Source organism: Natator depressus, chromosome 3 (assembly GCF_965152275.1).
Source record: "Natator depressus isolate rNatDep1 chromosome 3, rNatDep2.hap1, whole genome shotgun sequence".
NCBI lineage: Eukaryota > Metazoa > Chordata > Testudines > Cheloniidae > Natator > Natator depressus.
Window position 1 is genome coordinate 136,660,419 of NC_134236.1, and position 25,821 is coordinate 136,686,239.

The following is a 25,821-nucleotide window of genomic DNA, read 5'->3' on the forward strand; positions in this document are numbered from 1 at the left end:
TGTCTCTCTCCAGTCTTGTGATTTACACAGTCACAGAGGCTTACAATACAAGTGCTCAAATATTATCCCACCGTATGGGATACAGATGTTATAAGTGAGATTAATACATGCAGCAACTCACAAGCATTCAATAAAGTCTAAACATATACGTATAATCCTAATGCCTATTTTAACAATACTAACACAGTGAGCCAGATTGAGTCCAGCTATGCATTTCCCAGTGTTCAGTTGAGACATGAGGACCTTGGCATGAGCTGGCATCTGGTCTGTCAGCTTTACACGTAGGTTGTTCAAATAGGTTTAATAAACATAAGTATCTAAACTTTTGGGAATTTATCTAAAACAAAGCAGATCTCTGAGATTAGTAATTTTCCTACCCCAAGCGCTTAACTATATTAATATACTGTCTGTTAACTTTACAAAGTTTTGAGGCCCATTCCTTCAAAATGCTTTTTTCAGGAGATTGAGGCAGGAATGAAACTGCTGAAGCAGAGATGCAAACATGTCACCCTTGACATGAGGCCTGAAACTCCAGCCTCTGAATTGTGATACAAACCTGAAGAGATCTTCATTCTGGCCATAAAGTTTGATGAACACAACATAATGGCATAAGTGTCATCACATCATAATTTCAGTTCAATAGATCAGGCAAGAGACAGCTGCATGGTTCACTGGTTAGCCTACTCCTTTTCCCAGGCTCTGAGGATAGGCTGCTAGGACACAGGCTATTCAGGGGAGGTGCTAAAATGAAGTAATGCAAGAGTCATTCAATCATGTTTCAACAGCACCCCTTGATGAAGGCTGAGTCTGTTGAACTCAAACCCTTGGGTGTACAGATTTAATTCTCAGTGCTCAAATTTAATTCAGCTGACTTACAAAGCTGTTTAAGAAATCCTGTATATTCTTCCCCTAACCAGTCACTCTCAGTATCATCCAAAGCCCACTGATTTCAATGAGCTATGGATCATTCTCTTGTCCCTTATCACAATGGTTCAGAATACCTGTAGGTAGCTTGGAGGTAGTTGTTTCTTTCTTCAGTATGCGTATTACAATGTTGTCACGGACTTCAGTGGATTTTGGATCAACCCCCTGATGCAAACATCACTACACAATGGAGAAGGAAAGTTTTGATATTCCTATTAAAAAGTGGGATGAGATGTTTAATATATATTAGAGAGAGCACACATGCAGATATAATATTGGGGTTCAAAGTTTCATGGAAAAACACACTTGAGAAGAGGCATGATACTTAATCTATGCACCGAAGAGAGATGAAGGAATAATGGGCAATATTAGAGATGGGAAGACAGGATATGAGAGAAAAATAAATCCTGCATGCATAATTACAAAATGTTCCTTGTACAAAAAGTGAACCCGGTGGAGAAAGACTAGGTTATTTAGAAATAAATGTAATTGATGCCTTGCTTGGCCTTTTAGTCGCTCATCATCATCATTTTTCAATTAGGTCTATTTAAGTAAAGCTGTGTGAAACCAATGAATTTCAGAAAACATCTGCTAGCTTTCTGTTGCAAAGTTCTCTCAGAAGAAAATACACTTTAAAAAAGTGAATACTTTGCTTTTCAGAAGTGTCTCCTTATCTTAAGTTAAAAGTGCCAGGTGGGACAAGGTTAAAGAGAGGATTGTGCTTTAAAATCAGCCTGGGTTCATGACTTTGGCACAACAGTAATACACTTCAGACTGGAGGAGAACTACCTAGCAGGTGAAACCCTGACTCCATTAAAAGTAAATGGAAGGTTTGCCACTGACTTCAAGGGAGCCAGGATTTCACCCCAACAGTGTAATTCAACAGGTAGGGCCCAATTCTACCACCTTCCTCATGCTCAATTCTACCTTATTTTGAGAATGATCACACTGAAATTAATGGGATTTTCTTATTTCTGAAGAGATGGCATATTTTCATATTTGCAAAATTCAGGTTCTGCTTCTGGACTCAGATGTTAAATACACCTGTAGTTTAGGAGAGTTTGGATCTAGAGTCTCAGTTTGGGCTCATCTTTAATTCCATAAGTTTCACAGCTTTAATGAATGAAGGCACAGGAGGCTGAGGGTGGTTCTTCTATTTTTTCAAAACAAGCTGCACACCTCAGTTTACTATCCCATATAAGTAAAATACTTCTATAACTGGAAACACTACTACATTGTCATGACCTAACATTCTGTGAGATTAGTTAACAAAAGTCATAAACTTCCTAAGATTAAGAGGACAAGACAGATGAAATATTCTCCCTTTCTGTGTGTGTGTTTACAGTGCTTTGGCTAGAAATTCATCAAGTGACAGGATAATACAAAAGGCAGGGAATGATACGATTATTATATAAAAGCCTTGTCATAGCTAAAACTGAAGTCTGGGCTTTAGGTAAGCTTAGTTATAATACCCAGGGAGTCATTCTTCCCCATCTACTATTAACATGTATAGAATCATATCTTTTGAGCCAGATCCTCTATAATTATTGGAGTAGGTCAGCTTCCAGGGTATGTTCATAAGGCCTTATGGTTTTCCTTGTTGGGACAAAAGCTGTTCTCCACAGAGTGGTAAAGAGTGAAATTAAATGAGTTTGGTGATATAATCTCAGCAATTAACGGATAGTAGGCCACAAAATCATATGAAAATCATTTTATAGTATCAGCAGGTCACTCCTATAATTGAGAAGGCATCAGAACTGAATTCCTGCTTATACTTCCAAATGGCAATTAGAAACAACTTCAAAATGGTGGGAAAGCCTGCATGGAAGCCACAGGGATAAAACAGCAGCACTGTACCTTAGCAGCAGCAAATAATTGATAAAAGTCCATTTCCCAGTTTGAAAACAAGCCTTGAGTATTAGCTGGTTCTCATCCTCTCTTTCCTTTCAGAAACATGAAATGTGTGGTATCAAGCACATCCGTCACGTCATAAAACATGACAAAAGATAATATACTATCTTTTAAAATAATTTTATACACTCCACAACTTGTAAAAGCCAATAGCTGGGCCTCTTCAAAAAGAAAAAAATAATGATGTTGGATGAAAATAAGATGTAAAGGCATCACTTTTGCAGGGTCTCATAACATTTTATGTTGGTTTGTAGAGAGAAAGGCAGATAATTTCCACAGATCAAAAAAGTCCTGCAGTTTTGTTACCACAGAATTCAATCTGAATGCAAAAATAGCTCATGATTACTAGCACAGTGATAACTGTTAACTTCCCACAGCACATAGCAAAGTGAGCTGGACGTGATCCAAGGCCAAGTAATAATACAACTACATGTAGCCAGAATATTTTGACTATTGACTTTCGTGAAATTATTGGAAGATAATTGGAAAAGAAATGGAATGGAAATGCTATTGGTGCAACTGGACTATGGGAACAAGGTCTCTCACACTTATATGGAGCCCATAACACCTTATCTTCACTTTGGTTTATTAGTACACTCTGTTTTCCCTGGTTTGAAATACCAATAACAATTATAGATATTCATTAGTTGCAATAGTTGCTTCATAGTTAAAATTTCAACTGAATTCCCGCTGTATGTCTGATTTGACCTCACACCTAATTCTATAACAAAGTCCTAAGAATGTTGCCATTGGTCAGTTATTAGGCCTGGGGCTGAGGTAATAGAGGTGCTCCAAATTAAAAAAAAAAAGCCTCTAATATTCTAACAAATAAAAAGAAAGCCGAACTAAAATAAGACAGTTTTCTGGAACCCCTTCATCTGAGTTATAGTACTCAAGACCAAAGGCACTAAGCAAGCTTGCAATTACCTGTTATTTTAAACCTGCAAATTCCCTCTGCCATTCCACACCAGAATGCTGACCTTGAAAAACTGTGTTTGCTTTTGTGATATGAAGAACGCGCCAATCCTGAAATGAATCGCATGCAGTCAGACCCCCTGCATCCTCATGGAACCTCTTTAAAATCAATGGGGGGCATCCCATACAAGAACTCATTGCAGAATCAGGCTAAAAAGCTTATAGTAAACAAGGATTAAAAACATGTCCTATAGCAGTAAGATACAAAAGCAGTCCTTTCCTTTGCAATGCTTGGTCTCAATTGACTCTCCCTACAGTACTGTTGCCCTTACATGACATTTTTCCCAGTGCGCCTTTCTGTGGGCTGGCCTTTAAATGTGTCAGAGACAAATAGCTGTAGACCTAAAATAGCCATTATGCAACTGGCTGCTGCTTCTTACCTTTTCCACTCTTCCAGCTGGTAAGCTACTCCTGATATTATTCATTTAGGGTTGTTTTTTTCATATTGCTGAGGAGATGGTGCATTCTCACAGGACAACCGTGATGAGCTGAATTTAGGTTCTCTCAAGTGAAAAACAAATGACCTAACCCACCTAGTGTCTCCTCAGCCTTTAGAGATAAAAAAAGGTAACTCTTCCTTTTCTGTTTTCTGCCCCAAATCTCACTACTCGTTTCAGTTGGTCTCCTTTTATGTGTGTCTCCTCTTACTAATAAGTTATACTATGAAGGATATAGAAGAGATTGAAACCAGCAGGCTTCACTGTGGCTAAAAGCTATGGGAGTATAAAAGGGTGAGATGGGTTGAAACATACTTCTGGCAGTTTCCTAAAACTTTGCAGTATACCTTCCAAGGTGATACGCGACAGCATATGGGACCAGTAATAGCTACACATTTTCAAAGGATTAATCAAGTGTATTATTCTTCACTGTCACAGTGCTGGCCTAAGGTGACTAGCTCCGAACCCAGTAAGCCACAACCCCTGTGGGGCATATGAATGAAGCCACTTGTGGTATGCATCCCATAGGCTACATGCTCAGAGGTTGCAAGCACCAGGATTCTGGATTAATCTTGTACAAGTGAGAAAGAAGGACTCTCTTCATTCTAGTTTATTTCTTCCTTACACTCCCATGCAGAAGGAAGCCTGGGTTCAATCTGTCTAGGGGTCCTTTTCTAAGATAAAACCATGGATCAAGCCTCTACCTAAAGCCATACTCTTATTGCTGGCTCAGAGAAATGAAAATATGTATTCCCTGCTCACATTTCTAGGTGTTTTTTCCCCACTTGCAAGCACTCAGGAGTCTTTGGGAGCAAGAACCCATAAACAGCTTTTATTTGGGGAAAGGGAACGACAAATAAAAGAAACATAAGCACATGGAACTAAATGAGCAAAACCCCATCAGTGACTCAAGAGTTTGGTCAACCCCACAGTTCCAAGTATTAATTAGGTAGTTTGTTGAGGTCCAGATCAATCCGCATCCATCTAAAATCCAATTTAGAGTTCCAATTAGACTTGAGTAGGCAGGGGGTGGCTCCTATCTGCCTGCCTGTTCTAGTCCCAAAAAGTCCACACTACCAAATTCTCAACGCTGTGACATCAGCTCTGCCACTAGTGGTCTCCTCTCACTGCAAAGTCAGCTCTGTGCTGCCACCACTATCATCACTGGTCCAATCTGGTCTATGCTTGAAGTCAGCTCTGTATCACCATAACCACTGGGTTGGTCCAATCCAGTCCTGCAGAATAGTTCTATATTGGGTTCAAAAATTTCAGGGGGGAAATCCAGAGCCAAACAGGACTTTTTGACATAGTCCCCGCTCCCTGAGCTAGAGCTCTTAGTCTCTAGAATAGACTCCTCTGTTGTCTCCTTGTTGAGTTTGAACCCCATCCCAAACCAAAGTCTTCTACCTGTAAAGTCAGGGTGACCCACTTATTCCAAAGCATATCTTACACAATTCTGATATCCTTCTATGAGTACACTCACAATAACATTCTTACAGTAAAACATAGATAAATAAGAACTTGAGCAATAACGGACAGTTTGTGGAGCTATGGGTAAGCAATATTATAATTCATGTAAAATGAGACTTGCCAGAGCTGCCTTTTCCCTGACAGCAGGAGCAGAGAGTTCCATCCCTCTAAGCAGTCTAGGTCTAGAGTTCCAGTATCCAGTATTGTGCTGTGGTAAAACAATGCAAGGTCTAAGTCAGTGGGGAGTCAGGCTCCAAATCTCTAAATTTTCAGCCAGATTCTGTTTTCTGTTATATCTGTGTAAAACTGGAGTAATTCCACAGAATTGCTTCAGGTTTACATCTACATACACATGCATTTACACCTGCATTTCACACTTTAAGTTTATTTTCATAGTCCTTGAGGAAAATATATTTGGATTAATATCTCTGAATCCTGGGGCAATCGCTCTAATTATGGCATGTTATGCAAAACAAGAAGGGATATTCTTACTATACTGTCTTGATAACTTGTGCATGATGCATGATGAATTTATTTTTTTCCCTTTTTCACATTTGCTAATTATATAAAATATCTGTGAATGGTCTTAACATGTCTTGCAATCCAGGTGATTCTGGTGCTAATATTGTGTGACCAGGCATTCCTCCAGTGGTGCTGTTTATTAATGAACTGATAAAGCAAAGGAAGGTGACATTGTATTAATCATAATTAGTTCAGAGCTACACCATTGTACAAGTTGCTTAAATAATTGGTAATGAATGTACTGGGGGAAATGAACTGCAAGAAAAGGGAGTATTCATTATGAATCAGTGCCCTTTGGTAGCTTCAGAGCCTTTAAATATTTTCATAAATATTCTACAGAATTGCCTGTAAAAGGGATGATCCTGAGAGGTGCTGAGCTGTTCGAGGATTAAATTCAATGAATCTGGGGTTGTCTGAGGATTATTATTAAATACTTTTATTACAGTAGCACCTATGGCTCCAGTCAAGATTAGAGCACTGGGGTGGTATGTGTCATACAAGAGACCGTCTCTGGTTTGAAGAGTTTTTATAATCTAACTTGGAAACAAGCAATCATAAGCAGGTTTAAGAAACAAGAGAAGGGAGGAGGAAGGATGGGCAAGGGTAACACGGAGAAGATCATGTGGATCCATGGGCTGGCTAGTGTACAATATGGCATATACCCCCCTGAGCTGCTGATCTAGATCTATAACCCTCTGTTTTCCTCTATATCCAATTTTTATAAGGATGTATTCATATTAATTATTAAACCAAAATAATAAATTTCTAGTTCTCATCTTCAAGGCTGTGACCATTTAACTCCTTTCTACATTTCTGGTCTCCTAACTCAGCAAATCTGATTTCCTATCTTATCCCCTTTGCTCTGCTAATGAGCCTCTATCTTTCTCTTGCCCATTCCTCCCATAAGCACCTTCATGTCTTCTTCCACACTGCTACTTATGCAAGAAACAGCTCCTAAAAATGATGAGCATAGCATATCTTCAAATCCCTTAAGAACCACCTCTACAGTGCCGCACATGAAAAATAGCCTAATGAAAATGGTTAGGTAGGTGGCCTGTTATTGGTTCATTAATCTCTTTTCATTTAGCCTAATTAATTAAAAAACCTATGAAGCCAGTAAATTATACACTTAGCTAATACATGCAACTGTGTGTTCCTATTGCTGGCACTCTTGTCTCCCCCATGCTCCTCCGTTGTGCACTACAACCACCTTTCTCATCTTGTCTGTATTTAGGCCCAAATCCTGCAGTGCTGGCATAACTCCTGCATCTGTGTGGATCCCTATTGACTTCATGTGGACTGCATGTGGATACATGGGTCCACCAATCATGGGCATCAAATGGGAGCACTGGGGACTTTGTAAGGTATTTGGGGTAGGGACTATTCTGTTATGTTTGGATGGAACTCTGCTCCTGATCAGAGCCTTTGGGCACCACTGTAATGCAAATAATCACAGGAAGCAGGTGAATAGAGCTAGAGGGGGCTCAGCTGCCACAAATCTGTCTGCCAGCTCACCAACTGCCACCCCACACACATGCGTGGCTCAGCAGGCATAGCCCCATGTTGGGGTTGCCAGGTGTCCAGTTTTCAGCCTAACACCTGGTCAAAAAGGGACCCTCCCCAGCTCAGAGAAAGTGAGCAAGTGAGTGAGGGTGGGGGAGAGTAAGTGATGGAGGGAAGGAGCGGGGCGGGGCCCCAGAGAAAGGGAGGGCAATGGTGTTCAGTTTTGTTTGGTCAGAAAGTTGGCAACCCTACCGATGTCCGGTGGTGCCAGGGACAGAAAACGGGGGGGAAGGTCATCACAGGGAGAGGGCCTCGCCTCCTTGTAGATGCATTCATCATGTGATACCATGGCAGGATCCCCAGAGCAGGGAGCCAGGCCCAGCCTGCGGGACAGGAGCCACCACTGCCCAGGTGAATACAGAACTTACTCACTCTCCAACCCTTTCCCACCTCCCTGGGGCCTCCTCTCTGTACCAGACCGGGTGACCCTACAGACACCAAAGAGTGGGCCCCCCCCACCCGAGAGAGTGGGTTCCTCTGTGATTCACATGGGGATGGGGAGTGGCACCTGACCACACTCCACCCTAAGGAGCCCATCTCCACAGAGCTGGGAGCCAGGTTGTTCCTCCCACCCTGATAGAGACCCGCCCTCATAACGAGTGGAGCCCTGCCAGACCCCCCTCACCCCCGTATGTGGATGTCATGGCAGCTCCTCAGCCTCAAGGGTTCCAGGCTTCATCTTGCACCTCATGTTTCACTACTGTAGCTGTGTGTACCAGGGGCAGACATCGTCTTTAGCCAGTGTAGTTTCTCCTGCTTCTTCCCTATATCAGACGCAGGAGTCAGGTGGACTTGGATTTGCAGCATTTGGTGAGCTAGTGTGAGTCTGTCATTGCCTGTCAACCATAAGTTGGGGCCCAGCCATATTTCCGTCCCTCGCTGTTCTACTGCTCGCACTGCTGCTATGCTGCTTAGTATGCTTTAGGCAGGTCTCCTGTTGACGCCTTCATTCAAACACACAAAGGATTTGTACAGAGACTGTTAGCTACGCTGGTTAACAAAAAATGGTGGCAGATAAGAAATTTTTATAAACAAAGACAGTCAAGTTTAAATACAAAAACAGCTCAAAAGCGAATTAGGCCAATATTAATTTTAGAAAGTGGTTTGGAAAATAGAAGCATTCTATTATGGAAATGGACAGCCCTCTTGAAAAAGGATTGGAAAAATATTGGTGAGAAACTGAACAGACATACCAACTGTAATATTCACTTACAGTGTATGGGAAAGTGGAGAGATTTCCAGTGGTTAGTAAATCGGCCTCAGTTGTATCCCTCCTTTCAAATTCTCACAAGATCACTGTTCAGGAAAACAGAGAATATGCAAGAAAAAAATTATGTATTTGTTGTTTTATCTTTCATTCCAAGGACTGACCCTTGGGGGCAGTGATGAAACACAAACATTGGAAAGCGGGATAATTTTCCAGAGTTGTGTTCTCTTTGTTGCAAAATATGATGAGTGATTTGATTGAAAACTGCATGGTACATTTAATTTAACAAGGCATAAAATTCAAAATAAGTTGCTCCACATTGCAGCTGACCTGGTGAAGAAATACATAGCTGAGGATGCATGGAATGTTGGAGTTTATTGCCTGATGGCTGAAGGGTGCGCTTTTAAACAAGAGCAACTCTCCATCTGTGTTTGTTATGCAGCACTGATTTAAATGCACACAAGCCATTTCTCCTGTTTAGAGACTGTTCTGGATCATAAAATGCACAGAGAATTTACAACAGCCTCAAAGAAGGAACAGAAACATCTGCAGTAAGCACCATTACTATAGTTGCTCAGGTTTATGATGGGGCGAGTGTCAGGTGTCACTAATGGGGTACAGTGGAAAATTAGAAATAACCACCCTCGACCATCTACACCCGTTGTATGCCTCACACACTTGTTCTTGTAGATGCTTGTAAAACAAAGAGAACTGTGTCAGGATTTTTTAGCATTTTGGAATCACTGTATTGCTATTTTTCCACACCTAAGCACCACGGACTTTTCCATGATGTACAGAAACCACTAGGAATCAAGCCCATTGAATTGACTAGCATGAGTGATATACAGTAGGCATGTAGGTGAAGAAATGTCAGCGCATGAAAATCCACCTTGAAAGCTACCGTGAGCTCAGCCAGCCTGGGAAGTAATCAAAGCTTTGTTGAAGCACATGGTTTTCTGCAGCAAGTACAAAATATTTTATTATACAGTTTGTTGTTTTTTGATAATCTACTGTCATTAATTCAAGTTGCTCACAAGGCACTGCAAGCCAAAAGGCCATACTGTCCTCAGCAGCAAAAGTAGTTAGTAGCACCATCTCAACTTCGGAGAACATGAGAAATAAAAAATCACTGAAGCATATTTGGGCCAATGCCTTGCAATATGCTGAAAAAGTTGGAATTTCGATTGAGGGAGAGAAATATGCAGGTGTTTGGTGACCAATGAGGATTTAAAATGGAGAAAATTTAAAACTCGAGCTGTGGTGAGAAAGAACATCTTCCAGCTGAATCACACAACCGTGAGCAAAAGTGGTGTCAACAACATTTTTTCCCGCCAGTTATTAATGCATTAACAGGGGAAACTAAGGTTTTCCAAAGAAATGTTAGTGCTTGCAAAAAGTATGGATGCCATTCTGGCTTTTGAACCTGTTGCAGTTGAATGCTGGAAATCTATGGGAAGATTACAGGAATCAATGCCAGTTTGGCAAAATCTGATATACAGATTGCATGTATTAATACGGAATGTCATGGACAGGTTGTAACATTAGAAAATCTGAGATTCACTCTGACAGCCTTGGAATACCCCAGTTTCTTTTTGCTGGTTCATTTAGCACTTCAGCTGCTTGTTGGCTCAGTAAAGTCTGCACCTTCCTTCTCAGTGATGCACTGAATTAAAATATGCTTGAGAACAACAATGAGCCAAGGAAGGTTTTCAGCTTTGGTTAACCTGAACATTGAATCTGACATTAAAGACATTGATCCTGCAGAAATTATGAAAATGTATGCGTCCAAAGGAAACAGTTTACTTATACTGGAACAAGAAAGTAAGAGCAAGGGTTTTTATTATGCATGTTCTTACAGGCTGAATGTGATTTAAATGTACTGAAACAAGATAAACAGATTAGCCACTAGGTTGTGTCAAATACTGCATGCAGTAAACATGAAACAGTTTTTTTATTATTATTATTTAGTAGTGGTCCCTTGGTTTAATGTGCACCTTAAGTGTATACAATATTACACACCATTTGCAGATAAAACCACTGCTGTAACTATGATTCACACAATTCTGAATGGCTATTAAGTTTTACTCAACCCCCACAAAGAATGTGCAAATGATAGATAAGATTTTAATAGCCTTCGCTATTTGATTTTTGTTTTTACTCTTTGAACATAATCTGTCCTCAGCTGCCCATTTATCAAGCCATTGTTATTGTCTGTTCTGGCAGCTGCCTTACTATGCTTCAGGCTTTTGTAGCGGTGGTTTATACCCATGTGGTTCCAGGGGAGTCTCAGAGACATGAGATATCCTCTTGATGCTGGTGTCTGGGAAACAGCTTTTCTGGTTAAAAGGTTTCTGTCCTAGTCTAATTAGAGAGCAGGGTCTAAAACCTCAACATCAAAGTCCTGTCTCTGAGGTCATTGGGCCCAGGGGTTGTCAGGGCTATCTGTAGTAGTTGTTGCTGCCTTGCTGTAGTGCATAAGGGCCAGCTGGCTCCAATGCTGGGAACAGGAGTTGGCCCTCTCTGAGACCATGTGGATGGGGAAATATGATTTCTATGGGCCAGATGATTTCAAATTTACATCCAAAATTTTACTCTGAATTTTGCCTTTGGAAATTTCATCTGTAGTTTCTCTAAGTGTGATTCTATAAGATGCTCAGCACCTTGAAAGATCCAGTCCTGTTATCCTTTTTCTCATCCAGTTTTATAGCATGGGCTCACTCCTGAATGCTTCTGAGTTCCTTGGGAGTTGAGTGCTTAGCATGTCATAGGAGCATTCTGCATCTTCCAGGATCAGGATCTGTAACATTCTTAAATGAAGTGTTTTCATTACTTTGCGGTGGCAGATGCTTGGAAAACTTCTATTTTGTTTGATCTTACTGTATTTTTAATCTGGCCAATCTTTCTATTTACCGTAGCTTTTGCATCCTTCAAATGTTATTAGTTTGTCCCTCTGGCATGTTCATTCTTGATGCTCTTAGCTTAGCTGTTTTAGTATATCCATTTTCAAATTATTACGTAAATATCTCCCATTCCCCACAGATTTCTTTTTGAACAAGTAATTGACTTTAATCACAGACTGCAGATTCATGTCTGCCACAAACTTTTTATTATGAACAAAAAAAAACCAAAATATTTTTTCGGCCAGGGATTATTCCAGGAAGGGACGTTGCAATTCCAAACAGGGTATTAGATCAGTGTAGGCTGGACTCTGGTATGAATGCAATGAGTACAAGGATGTGACCGGTCATATATTACCACATTGAAAATCACGCGATCAGTGTGAACTATATGAGAAGAAAATACCATAGAAGAAAGAAGGAAAATGGGATTAAAATAGAATCCGTTTTTAAAGGTTTTGAAAAAATAGATTATAAAACGTGAGGCCACTTCAATATTTGTTTTAATTATGAAAATAATTTTAAACCCTTTTAAAAGCAGTCCACATCACCACCATGTGCTCATGTTTTCTCACTCACCTCCCTTTCATTTAGCTTTTGCAGCATGTGCGAGGATATCTCAGTGCATGGTTAAGGCGATGGCAATCACTTGTATTAGTGTTAGCATCATGCACTAACCTACATAGATGCAGACAAAAATCCTGTGTCTACTGAAATACATTTGACATGGACCCAACTATATATTCATTTTAACCTATTTAGTATTTAAATAGGGAATAATAACAATTAGTATCCTGAATGCAAGATTAATATTGTTTAAAATGGCCAGTGCATTTTCCAAGCACTTTTCTAACATTAACTACTCTTCCCAACACTCTTTTGAGATAGGTAAATAGTCCCAATATACAAATGGAGAAACTGATATACTAGGAGATTACAAATTGTGCAAAACCACATAACGAGCTAGTGGGAGAGTTAGGTTATATATTTGTATTCACTGTGTCTATCCCAAAACTTATATTAAAAACAATTTCTCTAACTTATTAAAAAATGGGACATCCAATAAAGCCAACACCCATAGATTATAAACAACTTCTACAATATCTTCTCAACACAAAATAGCTCCCAGGAATTTCGAGTCACTTGTTCAATCCACTAGAACATGCTGCCTCTTACTAATGAGAGAGGACCTGTCCAGTAGGTTTGCCATTCCTCTGATAGCATGTTATGATAAAACAGCCTTCCATTTTCTTGTATGTATGCCAGTGGTGGGCAACCTGCGGGCCACATGCGGCCCATCAGGGTAATCCGCTGGTGGGCCGCAAGACAGTTTGTTTACATTGACTGTCCGCAGTCACGCTGCTTCCAGTGGCCATGATTCGCCATTCCCGGCCAATGGGAGCTGCGGGAAGCGGCAGCCAGCACGTCCCTGCCACCTGCGCTGCTTCCCACAGCTCCCAGTGGCTGGGAACTGCAAACGGTGGCCATCTCCTGATTAAAAGGGCCAGTTAAACAACCATTCAGAATATCTTCTGCCTCTGGGATTTGTGTTACCCCTTCCCTTGCCCATTTTGAGGTGCTCCATTCTCTTCCTCCTGAAAACTGAGGTAAACCATGGAGGTTTTAGTCCCTTTATTACGATGATTATTTGCAATGCATACTACAGAAGTGCCTAGAAGCCCAAATGAGCATGACGCCCCATTGTATACCACTAGGTGCTTTACAGACACAAAGTAAGAGATTAAAAGCTGTTTGAGGCAGAGACTAAGTGGTAAATCAACTTATAAAAATACATTTTTTTCCCCTCAAAAGAAATTTCAAACTAAAAATTTTTATTCAAAATTTTTCAGTCACAACATTTTGTTGTTCCCATGAATAATTCAAATGAATTCAATTTGTGTGGTTGGTTTAGTTGTTTCAAGTGAACACTTTTGAAATGAAAATTTGTTTTAGTTCAACTTAAACAACATTAATTCAAAACAAAAAATTGAATTTCAAAATGTTGATTCAAAAAGGAAAGTTTTTTTGTTCTTCATTTTTCCTTGAAGCCATATTTATTTTCAGCAGGAAATATTTCTGCATGGGAGACTTTGAACAGCTCTACTAAGTAGACAAAGTAGGGAGGGGAGTGAAAACAAAGGCACAGAAGGGTAGTGATTTGCCTACTGTAACATAACAAGTCACCAGCAGAGCTAGGAATAGAACCAGGGTCCCCATCCAGTACCCTATCCATTGGAGCACACTGCCCCATGTGGCTCTGCCCTTTACAGCCCTTGCCTTTATGCACATGACAATAGGTTTTAAAATATTATATACATTCACACATATATGCATGCACACACACCACACACACCTGTTCGTCTATCAACATCTAGCTCATTCATATTTTAGAAATTCTAAAAGGTATAATTAACAACCAACTTCTAGTTTAGTCAAACATATTTCTGAATGGGAGAGAAAAAAAAATCTTTACTCCAGATACTTAGGGGAAGAAGGTTTCTTCCATCATTTCGTTTACATCTAACTAAACAGGAGATGTTGAGCTGGAAGGTGAGGGATTTCATATTCTTGCAGTCAAGATTATCGAAGCACAGCTCATGACTGGCAACTGTATTCATCTTCTCTCAGTGTGAGTGAGCCCATACACAGTGTAACATAGGCACATAATCTGGAGCTTCTAAGAGAGGCAGATAACACTTCTGTAAAGCATAATATATTACTCTGAAAGAACAATGTTATGGCTCAGAGTAGCCAAGGACTTGGCCTCCAAATTTTGTTTGGATAGCAGGTATATTTAACACTCTTTCCCTGGTACCATCTGCCTTTCTGCTATCTTTTTTTGTACGTGAGTAGTGGAGTTAATTTAAAGAACCTTGTACTCCTATGTAAATGAAGATCTAGTAGCCTCGCAAACAACAAATGAAAAGATTTTTTTATTTTTATTTATTTATTTTTGCTTTTTAAGATGATCTCAGCTCAGGTTAGAACCCTATAGTTACTAAGATTTTAAAACTATCCACATCTATATGTATCACTGAACTTAACAATTGCTTAATCACAGATGTTTACATTGATCTAACTGATTTTGTTTTACTTTTAGCCAGATGGTGGTCCATTTAAAATACAACAAAAGTGTCATTGGGTTAAAAATAAAAACAACAAAAAAAATCAAAAGATGATTAAACATGAAAAGTGATATTATTGCACATTAATACACAATTATGCTTGAATTTATACAAATACTGTGCATTCTTTTTTTCACATTTTTTTCCAGAAATTTTGAGGACAGATTTCATTAGGACTTGAATTCAAATATTGGATGACTCACAGTGAGTGCCTAATATAATCTTCCTTTCATATCACTTCTGAAAAAAATCTGTAAAAATAGTGCACATCTGTATAAATGCAAGCACAACTGTATGTAAATGTGTCCAATAAATATATGTTTTCATGTTTTACAATCTCTACTTTTATATATTTTCCTGCCCAGATTAAGTAAGAATGAATTCCTAAGTGCTGACTTGAGTTTGTATATTAAACTGGTTTTGTGCTATTGGTATGCAAACATAAATCTTAATGTTTTGTTGTATAAGAATAAAAGGTATTTTTTCCATTCTCACATAATTCAGAAACAAGAAGGGATTTTAGTCAAACTTTCCACAAACATCCATTTCCAAAGTTAGCTGTGCTTGTAAGCATGATAAGCTGAAATACTCAAGGCATTTTTCTTTGTGTCTCTTTTCATTGGGGGAAAGAAAGAGAACAGAATGCTAACCTTGAGAAACTAGAAATGGGATTTTAACAAGAGCTCAGTGCTTGTCTAACTCTATACCCACTGAAACTGACTTCAGTGGAAGCAGATATAGGCTGGCGCTCAGCACGTTTGAAAATCCTACCCTCAGCACTTGAAATTGAGGCATTTCCCCAAATTAAGGTTGTTCCCACAATGTTAACTGAGCCATGCTGTGCATATGTACTCCCAGTTTCTTGTTCAATATAAACCTCTTACCAGCTCCCTTGGCATTGCTGCCAGGCTCTGGGGAGGTAGGTTAGAATTCTAGAGGTTGGGGTTGGTGGCTTTTAAGAAATGTTTTAGAGTTCATACATTCAAGGAAGCTAGCGACAGCACCATACTGCACCACTGAAATTAATAGTAGATTGTTCATTTGCTTCAATGGGATCAGTATCAGGAATATAGTGAGAGCATGGACAGTACAAGCTCCCCTTATGCGGTCCTACTAATTTCCTCTTTCTAATCTAAGGTGTTTCTAGGGTACCTGTCACTGTGCTCACATCTCAGTCTTGCAATAGTAGCTGCTATTCTAGTTGTGAGCCTTTGAGCTGTGGCTTCTCTTTTGAATTGCATGAAGATTATAAAATTACAACCCATGTCCACCAGAGTAGGTTGAGTCATACCATTACACATTTTGAATTGTAATTTAAGCCACGTCTCAACCATGATCTCTAGAGGTCTCTATTACATTAACATATTGTGACACCTAGTTTTTGCTATAGCACTTTTTGATTGTGGGCCTGCTATGTATACCACGTGAGAAGCTGTCCAATTATGTATTGCCACTTTGACAATCAGGTTGTCAGCATGAAATATACAGAAATATAAGAAAATACTATGGAAGAAATTATGATTTTTTAATGTTATTTCAGTCCTTCCTTGTCAATGCTTGACAGATGGATAAACATCCAGACTTCATCATTACAGAAGAAACTGAAATGAATGTTTACAAGTAAAAGACTTCTCATAAGAGCTGAGGGTTTCCTATTGCCATATAATCAAAAATACTTTAACCAGTCATGGACATAAGGTGGGGTTTTGTCCAATAATGTAAGCATCATATGGATTCAGATAAACTGGGTCCAGTTGCCAGATTTGTCCAGTTTACTGTGCGTGCTGGATTTTACAGCACAAAATAAAATAAGTTCCTAAAGACACTGAAGTGTGAGTCAGTATGTAATGCATACTAATAGAAAAGGCTATTAGAATATTTTGTCATCAGTGTACATTTTATGCAAGATTGTTGACGGGTCATTCAGATCCTTATCTATTTTATATAGCTCTTGAATTTAAAGGTGCAAACTCTGACACTCACATTTTCACTACTTTAATACACAGAGGTTATTAAACATTGTTATTTAATAAAATGAAATTGCTAAATGCAGTTGTTAGTGAAGATAGATCAGTTTGTACATAAAGTGTGAAGCAAAATAACCCTTTCCAAAGTAGTCAAAAGGTACCTGGTAGCTACTGAAAGGAGGGTGTTGGTAGAGAAGCAGTGGTAACCCATATTTCATTCACCTTCATTGGCCTCCCATCATTTCTAGCTAAACAAATGTATCAATTTCTATAGCATATCATTTGATTTAATCTATTACCCATTCCAGGATGTTCTCTCCTCTTTTTCCTCCTTCTCCCTTTTATCTCTTATTTGCTCTTATCTTCCCTATTAGATATTGACACTGCTGGGGAGAAAAGGTAGGTCATCCATTTTCATCTGACTATGGACAGGTTGGGACTCAGTCTGACTTTAATTAGCAAGGAGTGTCACAGTGGCCATCACATTCTTGAGAAGTCTGTGCCTCCAGCAACCAAAAGTCTAAACCTGGGTTTCTTCTGCTGCATTGTCTCTGTGGAATGCAACTGTTCTGGAAGGTTTTGGATGGTGAAGCAGACCCTAATAGGGCAGAGTCCAAACCCATTTAAAGTCTTGCTTAGTAGGACCAGACCTTTGTGTTCATCCCAAAAATGAAGAGGAAGGCATTGGTGTATATGGATTCCAAGGGTGATATGCTCACATGGATCTTTGTAGCAGTAGCCCTTTTCTCAAGCTTGCAGTAGAAGCAGTGGAGACAGTGGTGGTGTAGGGGTGCTGTCATGGAGGGGAAGGACTCATTCATGGGCAACCTGTGCAGTGATTGTCAATAAAGCCAGTCTGCTCTCTCCTGCTATAGGTTCTGAGATGAGAGTACAAGGAGGGTGGTGGACTGGAACTCCTCTTTCACCAAAGAAGTGGAGTGGAAAGTGAACATATCAAATAGGTCCCAGCTAACATCTGAGACTAAGGCAGCAAGGTAGGATAGTAATTGCAGTTCAGTGTGGAGACCAGTTTTGGGGGAAGGTTTTTTATATATATATATATATAAATACAGTCTAACAACCCAAGTGAGAGCTATGAGAGGAAAGGATGGAAGAGGGGAGGTTGTACCGCAGTCTGTATGAGGGAGGTGAAAGACAGAGGATCTTGGTACCTGGGCAGCTCAAGCTTCTATTATGCCCTTAACACAGAGTAACCTCCATCTTCCTCTTCCTGTAAATACTTTAGTATGTTTGTGTATCTACAATTGTGTAAATTATGGACTGCTGTGTTTGTGGTGTCTCTGCATATAACAGATCCCTTTTTATTTTTCACCCACCAAGAAACCTGATCTTAAATTATTTTTCCTTACTATGCAGAAGTCCATAGAAGTATTGTGAAAGGCCAGACAGTAAGATATTATGCTGACATTCATGCCCAAGCTAACATCTGCAGAGAAGAAGCTGAGCAGCTCCATCTCTGGGGCATGCTGCTAAGACACAATATGCATACTTTGATACTGTCTGTAGTCAGTAGGGTGCTGAAGATAACAGCGCTCCAGATCAGTTATTCCTTTGGGTATGAAAGGTGGTTTATACACAATAATATTTATTCTTTAGCATTTAGGTTCAGGGACAACATTCAGCAGGATGATTCTAATAAGTAGGAGGTAGAGAAAATAATGTCACTAAAACTATCAATTCTTTCAAGTGTTCTTTAAATCAAAGCAGGGAATAAAGTAGGAATTAGAAATTTGAGTGCTGGCTACTTCTTATGGTATCCTTACAGTATTTCTAAAGCGCTCCCAAATATATGCCTTAGATTTTTGATTGAGAGTCCACTGGGTAATTCCAAAGAGGACTGAGAGATAAATAGGAACCTTTATCTTTGAAATAGGTGATTTGCCATGCTCTCACACTTTCCCTTTCTCTGGCACCACCACTTTTGTCAGCAAGCAAGCAAGCACTTGATGCTGCCCAATGTGTTTGGTGCTCCCACGAGCACAACTGCGGACAGGTGCAACTGCCTTTCTGACAGGCCCAAAAAACCTGCCCTCCTTCAGGTTCTGCGATTGACATAGGGAGCCTGCTGGCTGTGCCGAAAGCAGTCAGACTTGGCAGCTATCATTTCAGTCCCAATCTGGATGTTTATCTGCCCCCAAACTCCCTTCCAAAAATACACTGCTTTCCTGAGATATACTACCCTGATCAAACAGGGACACGTGGCCAGCTAACCAATCCACCAGAACACTTCCTACTGTAGTGTCTTTTATTGAAGGATATCAGTTAAGCTCTATAGTACCTCTGGTAAATTTCAAGAGGTTACTAATAAACAGTAAGTAGCTGGCTTTATAAATCAGAGGCAAGTTAGATGAAAAACTTGAAGTATAGGCATGAAAACCTGAACTACTTCAAGTGTCCTTGTATCTTTAAGGTTAGTCAAAGCTAAACCAGCTGAAATTGTAAAATGTAATGAATCTCCCAACTTTACATTAAGAGATAGGAAAACATTTCTCAATTTTTTTGTATTAAAAAAAAGATTGTTTTAATGGTTAAGGGGAAAGATGTTTCCAGTTTTGAATGTCATTGTCTAATTAATAGCTGTCTAGAATACAACTTCGTAGTTAAGACACACTGTTTCATAGTTATTGCCTGTAGCTAAATTTCTGAATCTTTCCTCATCTCAATTCCATTGTGCCTGACTAAATAATATGATTAAACCCAGAGTGCTAGAAATGTAGCCATGAAAATGTTGAGGTGTGTATTCTCAGCCAAGTACTTCCTTTTAAGTGTTACTTTCCAAAGAAACATCACTCAAGGAAAAAAAAAAAACCTCTTGATAATGGAATAATGCAGTATTTAAAGTTTTAAAACTTGCATATTCTAATACATTTGGGAAGCAAACCTACAAGAGAAGAGTTAAGTTTGCTGCCATACATCAATGTAATATTTATTCTCCAGTAAAGAGAACTAGCCAGATTCAGTGCTGGTGTTATCATCAGGTGCAATTCCACAAACAGTCATATGTATTAGGTTCTCCACATTGCCTTTTTTGATCAGGTGGACATTCATAATGTTATGACACTTATGTCCCATAAAATGTTTAGCTGGAAAAGCAATGCTATCAATTTTTCCTATCCAAATCATATAGGTGCATTGCAACAAGAGAGTAGAAATGGGGATTCAGCATGAGCTAACAACTAGACTAAAATCCAGGACTGCTGGTTTTAAAACTGGATTCTGATAGTGGCTTGGCACATGACCTTGAACAAGTCTTATCCTTTCCTTGCTTGTTTCCTGACTGTAAGTGTAAGTTCTGTCCTCAAGTGTGCCCCTTCATAGGTGCTGGAACTGGGGATGCTGCTATACCCCCTAGCTTGAAGTGGTTTCCATTATATACACAGGGTTTGCAGTTTGGTTCAATGGCTCTCAGCACCCCTACTATGAAAATTGCTTCTGCACCCCTTTGCAACTAGCCACAGCATTGAAGGGGACTTTACCCCTCTTAGAAACCCCCCAGTTCTTTGGCCTGCAATTCCTTTCTCAGTCTGCATCTATCAAAGTCTAAACATCTTCTGGGGGAGCACAAACAAGTCTTCAAATTAACAGCCCTTCCACCCCATCAGGCTTCACTATAGTTCCCTTGTAGTATCCTACCTGCTAAGCCCAGGGCTTTTCTCCTTCAGAAAAACCTGCCTCCTCTACAATCTCTCCCCACATGTGCTCCCTCAGTCTACTTTTATGGCTTAGCTCCACCTCCTTTATCCAGGCAGCAATTAGTTACTCCCCTAGCTGCAGAGCATGACTAATTAGGTCCTTTCCCTTGCCTTGCAGGTGATAGGAGTTAAGCCTCATCACACTGGCCTATAAATGGAGATACTTTACTTGCATTTTAACATCTTCAGATATAAAGTACTATATAATGGTAAAGTATTGTTATGTCTAAAAGCAAACGTCAATATCTGTCACTATCTGATGCTTTCCAATCCACCAATTTAAGGCATAAAAGTATTATATACACATTGAAAGTGCACATATATACCACATTCAAATAAAAGCAAACCAGTACACTCAATACCTAGCATGTAGTAAAGCTGGGTAAATAGTGTGGGGGAGGGGGAAATGATTAATAAATAATGGTTTGAATTTTGTATCAACCGTGTTAGTGACAGGAGAGGGGAATAAAGAAAAAATAATGAGAAAATTGAAAAAAGTGTCATGAAGCTAACTTAAAACAAATGTTTGAATATCTGAACTATTTCCCCATATTAAATATGTAGATCCCACAGTAAACACAGATAGCATGGGAAAGTCCTTTTTTACCATCGTTCTTCACTGAGAACCAGTGATAGAAATCCCCTTTTCCTCCCAGAAAGTGGAAAGTTGGAAACAAATATGTGTCATAGTGTTCCTTTGTATTGACCACCACACTAACTGTTCATTGGGCACATACGGTAGGATTTTCAAAAGTGCCTAAGTGATTTAGGAGTAAAGTGGTATATAAATTGACATGTACAAAACTGTTCGTGTCAAAATCAAACTGCTATATCAAGCTCTGACAGACACGATGCCTGGAATCCATTTTATCTTCAGTGCTGCACTTTTGGAATAGAAACAAGAAGTAGCCCCTGGCAGAAAGATTCTGTTTACCAAAGCAGCTGGATGTGAATTGAATATGACTAGATATCAGACCACAGTCATATTGTCTTTGTCAGAAGTACTTCAGGAAATAGCAATTATCCAATGTGTTCCAGACATGCGAAGGAAGCCTGTCTAATGTGAACCTGTAGATTATCAATTTAGGGCCCAATTCAATTCCATACCATGGCACAACTCCCATTGCACTCCCTGCAAAGTTTGCCTGAGGAAAGGACTACATGATTAAGGTCCAAGACCTTGATCAGCTCTCCATTTTTTTTTTTAAATTTGCCATTGGAACCATTGCCCAGTTCATGAAATGTGAATATGATTTTTATTTTTTGTCATGTAAAACATCTGTATAAGGAACTTCCCTACATTAGTGGTGTCATTTTCTATTTAATAAACCGTGTAGTGATACTAACATAAATCTATTGTGCTCTCCTTTAACTTGTATGTTCATTGCTTTGCTAACACAGCTATGCCAAAACTTGCTGGTTTGGGGTTTGCACTAAATCATTTTTGTTAGTTTTACTTTTGGACCCCTTGAATTTTGCATTCAGATTCAGTTTGAAAGAAAATATAGAAAACCTGAAACTTAAAAACCAAATACTTCAGGATGTATTCACTGAATGCATGTCCAATAGGGTTCAGAATGATTATGCCTTGCAAACATTAGAGCTGGCTTGTGACCCTGAAGACCCAATGATCCTTAGACTGGGAAATAACATGGTGCAGTGGACAGGGTGCATGAGTCAGAATCTAGAGACTTGGGCCATGATTCTCTGGTACAGCTGAGAAATACCTAGTGCAAGTTCTGATGGGGGGTGAAAAGATTGCCTTAAGACTCCCCAGATCAGTCCTTGGTGTACTGTCCTGGAGGTTGTCATGACAGTTAGAGATCAAACAGGTATAGGGACCGGGGCTTTAGCAATACTCTCTGGGCCAGTGGAAATCAATGGGAGTTGGGCATGTAAGCACTTTTGAACATTCTATTAGGAACCTATCTGCATCTTTAGGGGCCTAAATAATTTTAGAAATCTGGATCTTTGAAATCAATGAAAAGGCTCACGTATGAGAGCTATAGTTATTTAAATATTCAAATTATTTTAATATGACTGTGTTTATTATTTTTAAACAGAACTGTTGAAGGAGTAACTCTCCAGAGCATGAATGGGAAAAATATCTCCTGCTAGGAAAATGCTATGGTTCAAACCATGTTTAAGTTAAATCTGTTACTTACCAGGGGTTGTACAGGTCTGCTACATGACACCATAATTTCTTGCCGATATGTTTGAATTCTTATGACATGGTGTTTGTGTGCACACAAATTCTAATACATGGGCCCCTTCACTCAGAAGTGTTTGCATCAGATTGGAGCCATTATCTCACTTTTGAACTAATCTGTTCTTCCTTTACATTTACAACCAAATAATCCAGGGTCTCATTAATTCCACTGTTCTGGTAATGTCAATTAGGTCAGGGTTCTCTTTCATTGCTGGGCATTCTAGTTCACCTACTTTACTTTTAAGCTTCTTGTGTTGGTATATAGAAATTTATGGATTTGGGGGGGGGGGCTGTCTGCCTATTTTTAACTTAGTCTGACACCCTATTACTTTTTTAAAATTTATCTTTGAGATTTTTAACCTGTTCCTCCTCCCAGGTCAGATGTAATGTTTTTCCTGTCTATTCCTGGAAACAGAGAAATCTTTGCATTACTGTCAGCCCAGATATCTTTGCCTGACCTGAGTGCTCCTCCAATTTTACTGCTAAATTCATTGCAATAGCTTAATAATCACTGATAACTATAATCAGAATAAACTACATGTTCCCTTGGTAAATTACACAATTATTTTCAGTAATAACACAGAAGGTGATAAATGACTTAGTGCTATCAATGGTGTACCCACCAAAGACAAAATAATTTGGCAAGAATTTAAACACTGTAGAAAGCTAATACAGCATTATATCATGCAAGAAAAGTAATCACTTATGGAAACATAATCACGGACACATTGATAAAGCAATAGAGGACACCTGTATGCACAAGTAAATCTCTGCTAAAAGTACATAGACTTTCAGGATAAAGAACAACTATATGGCTAGTACACAAATCCTCCACACCTCAGAGATCCCTAGAACCATAATGCTGAACTATATCAAGTTAAATAGATCAGCTTCTTAGAACTTGGAGAGCAGGGAGGGGCGAAACAGCTGACTTTTCCAGACCTACTCCTAACTGGAACAGGAAGACAAAATAACGGCAAAGAAACTGAGTAAGCCAAATCAGAACACCATGTCTCTTAATTATACTTGCAATATCTATTTCATTCACTATAGACCATAAACTGAACATGGCATCAGGAAGTATCAAGATAACACACACTTTAAAACCTAGTCACAGTCTTTGGCATATTACAGTGAAATAATTACAACAGTGTTTAAAAAATAAAGATCAGTATTTAGAAATCAGTCTAGACAACTGTGTGTGATGCACAACTGGCCCCAACAGGAGCTGCAAAGAAAATACACCTGTATACAGTGCCAGGTAGGGGGAAAAAACCCTTTGATCTCTCTCTGTATATTTTCAAAGAATCAACACAAGTGTATCAAGTTGGGAATGGGAGTGGGATCAGTGCCAGAAGAACAACCCACCTTGTCTAAGGGTTTCTTTTTCCTTCAGGAAAATCTGAGAGCTACTCCTGTTGACCAAGCTTGTAAAACAGTGTATACTTTATAAACAGGGAAAAGGCCCTGCCAGCTTATCTCCTGGCTTTCCCTCACCTCAGGGAGACTTGAACAATCTTCCTGTTCACCAAGATGAACCATCTGTAGCCTCAGATTTCCTTCCCCTCAGGGCGAGTCCTTTTCTCCTTCTCTCTCTTTCAGGGAAGCTTTAATTCTCAGGCCTCCAAAATCCAGTTCCTTCTCGGGACATGACATAACACACCTTTAGGCTCCCCTAAATACTTGCTCTCATCCCTGCAGGAATCTCAGGCATCCAGCATAGATGCAGAGACTTGCCCTAGCCACTGTGGACTGCTGTGGTGCTGGCACAGATGACCCACAGCCTGTCTCTCCAGTGCCCTGGATGCTTCCCCTGCTGGTGGCCAGTCACCTTGGAGCTGGTGCAAAAGTAAGTCCGTGACAGGGGATGAGAAACTCAAGGGGGATGGGGTCAGAAGGAACAGGCTGGGGGAGGTTAGAGGGAGCGGCAGAATAGAAGTTCTTAGTGTGAAGCAGATGTGGAATGGAGGAGGCTGCCCCAGGCATTCCTCCCACAAGACACCAAGCTCCCATTGCTGACAGTCTCTCCAGGCTGCCTCAGTCTCCTACCCTAAGCTATCTGCCCCAGCTGCTATCCCTGACTCCCTCCAAAACGCTGTCATGCAACCACTCTGGCTCCTTTCAGTCCTCTTCTCCCCCACCCCCTTTTGCTTCTGTGGGGTGCATGGGATAGGGTCTGGCTTCTCTTCCCACCTGTCCCACTGTGCCAGGGTGCCCTGAGAGAGAAATCAGTGACTATTTCTCACTGGTTAAAAGTGCCATACACTGAGCTATCCTCATCTTCCTCCATTACTATCATGGCACTGTGACTGAGAGCTCACGGACATTAGCTAGGTACAAGACTTCAGCCAGGCACATGCAGCTTATTCTGACCTCCCTGAGCCAGCTGCTGTTCTAGTCCCAACCTGCTTAGCCAGAACAGGAGGATGGCAGGAGCAGAAAAGCCCAGCCTAAGTGCTCCTAGCAATTCATCAGGGTGCTGGTAAGGCACTAAGCAGCTGGAGTAACTGCTTCTTTTCCCCATGAATGAGGCAGTAAGTGGAGTGTCCTCTGAGCTGGCCTTTCTCAAGAAGTGAGAAAGCCAGGTACAAAGGAGAAGCTAGAAAACTGAGGCTCTTCTATATCCCCAAGAGAGAGTGAGACATTGGACAGAAGCATTAGAGCAGCCTTCAAACAGGTAAGGGGGAGGTCTGCGTTAAGTAACTTTAAATGGGGAAGGTAGAATTGATTTTCGCGGAGGTCGCAGCATTAATTGCTTTGGGAGGGAAGAATCTATTCGTAGCAGGATGGATAGTTTATTTTAGGGGAGGATATCTTCATTTGGGAAGAAGAATTTGGGGAGGAAAAAAAATCAGGATGTGGCTAGAAGCAAGGATTCAGAGAAAAGGAGAATAAAGAAAG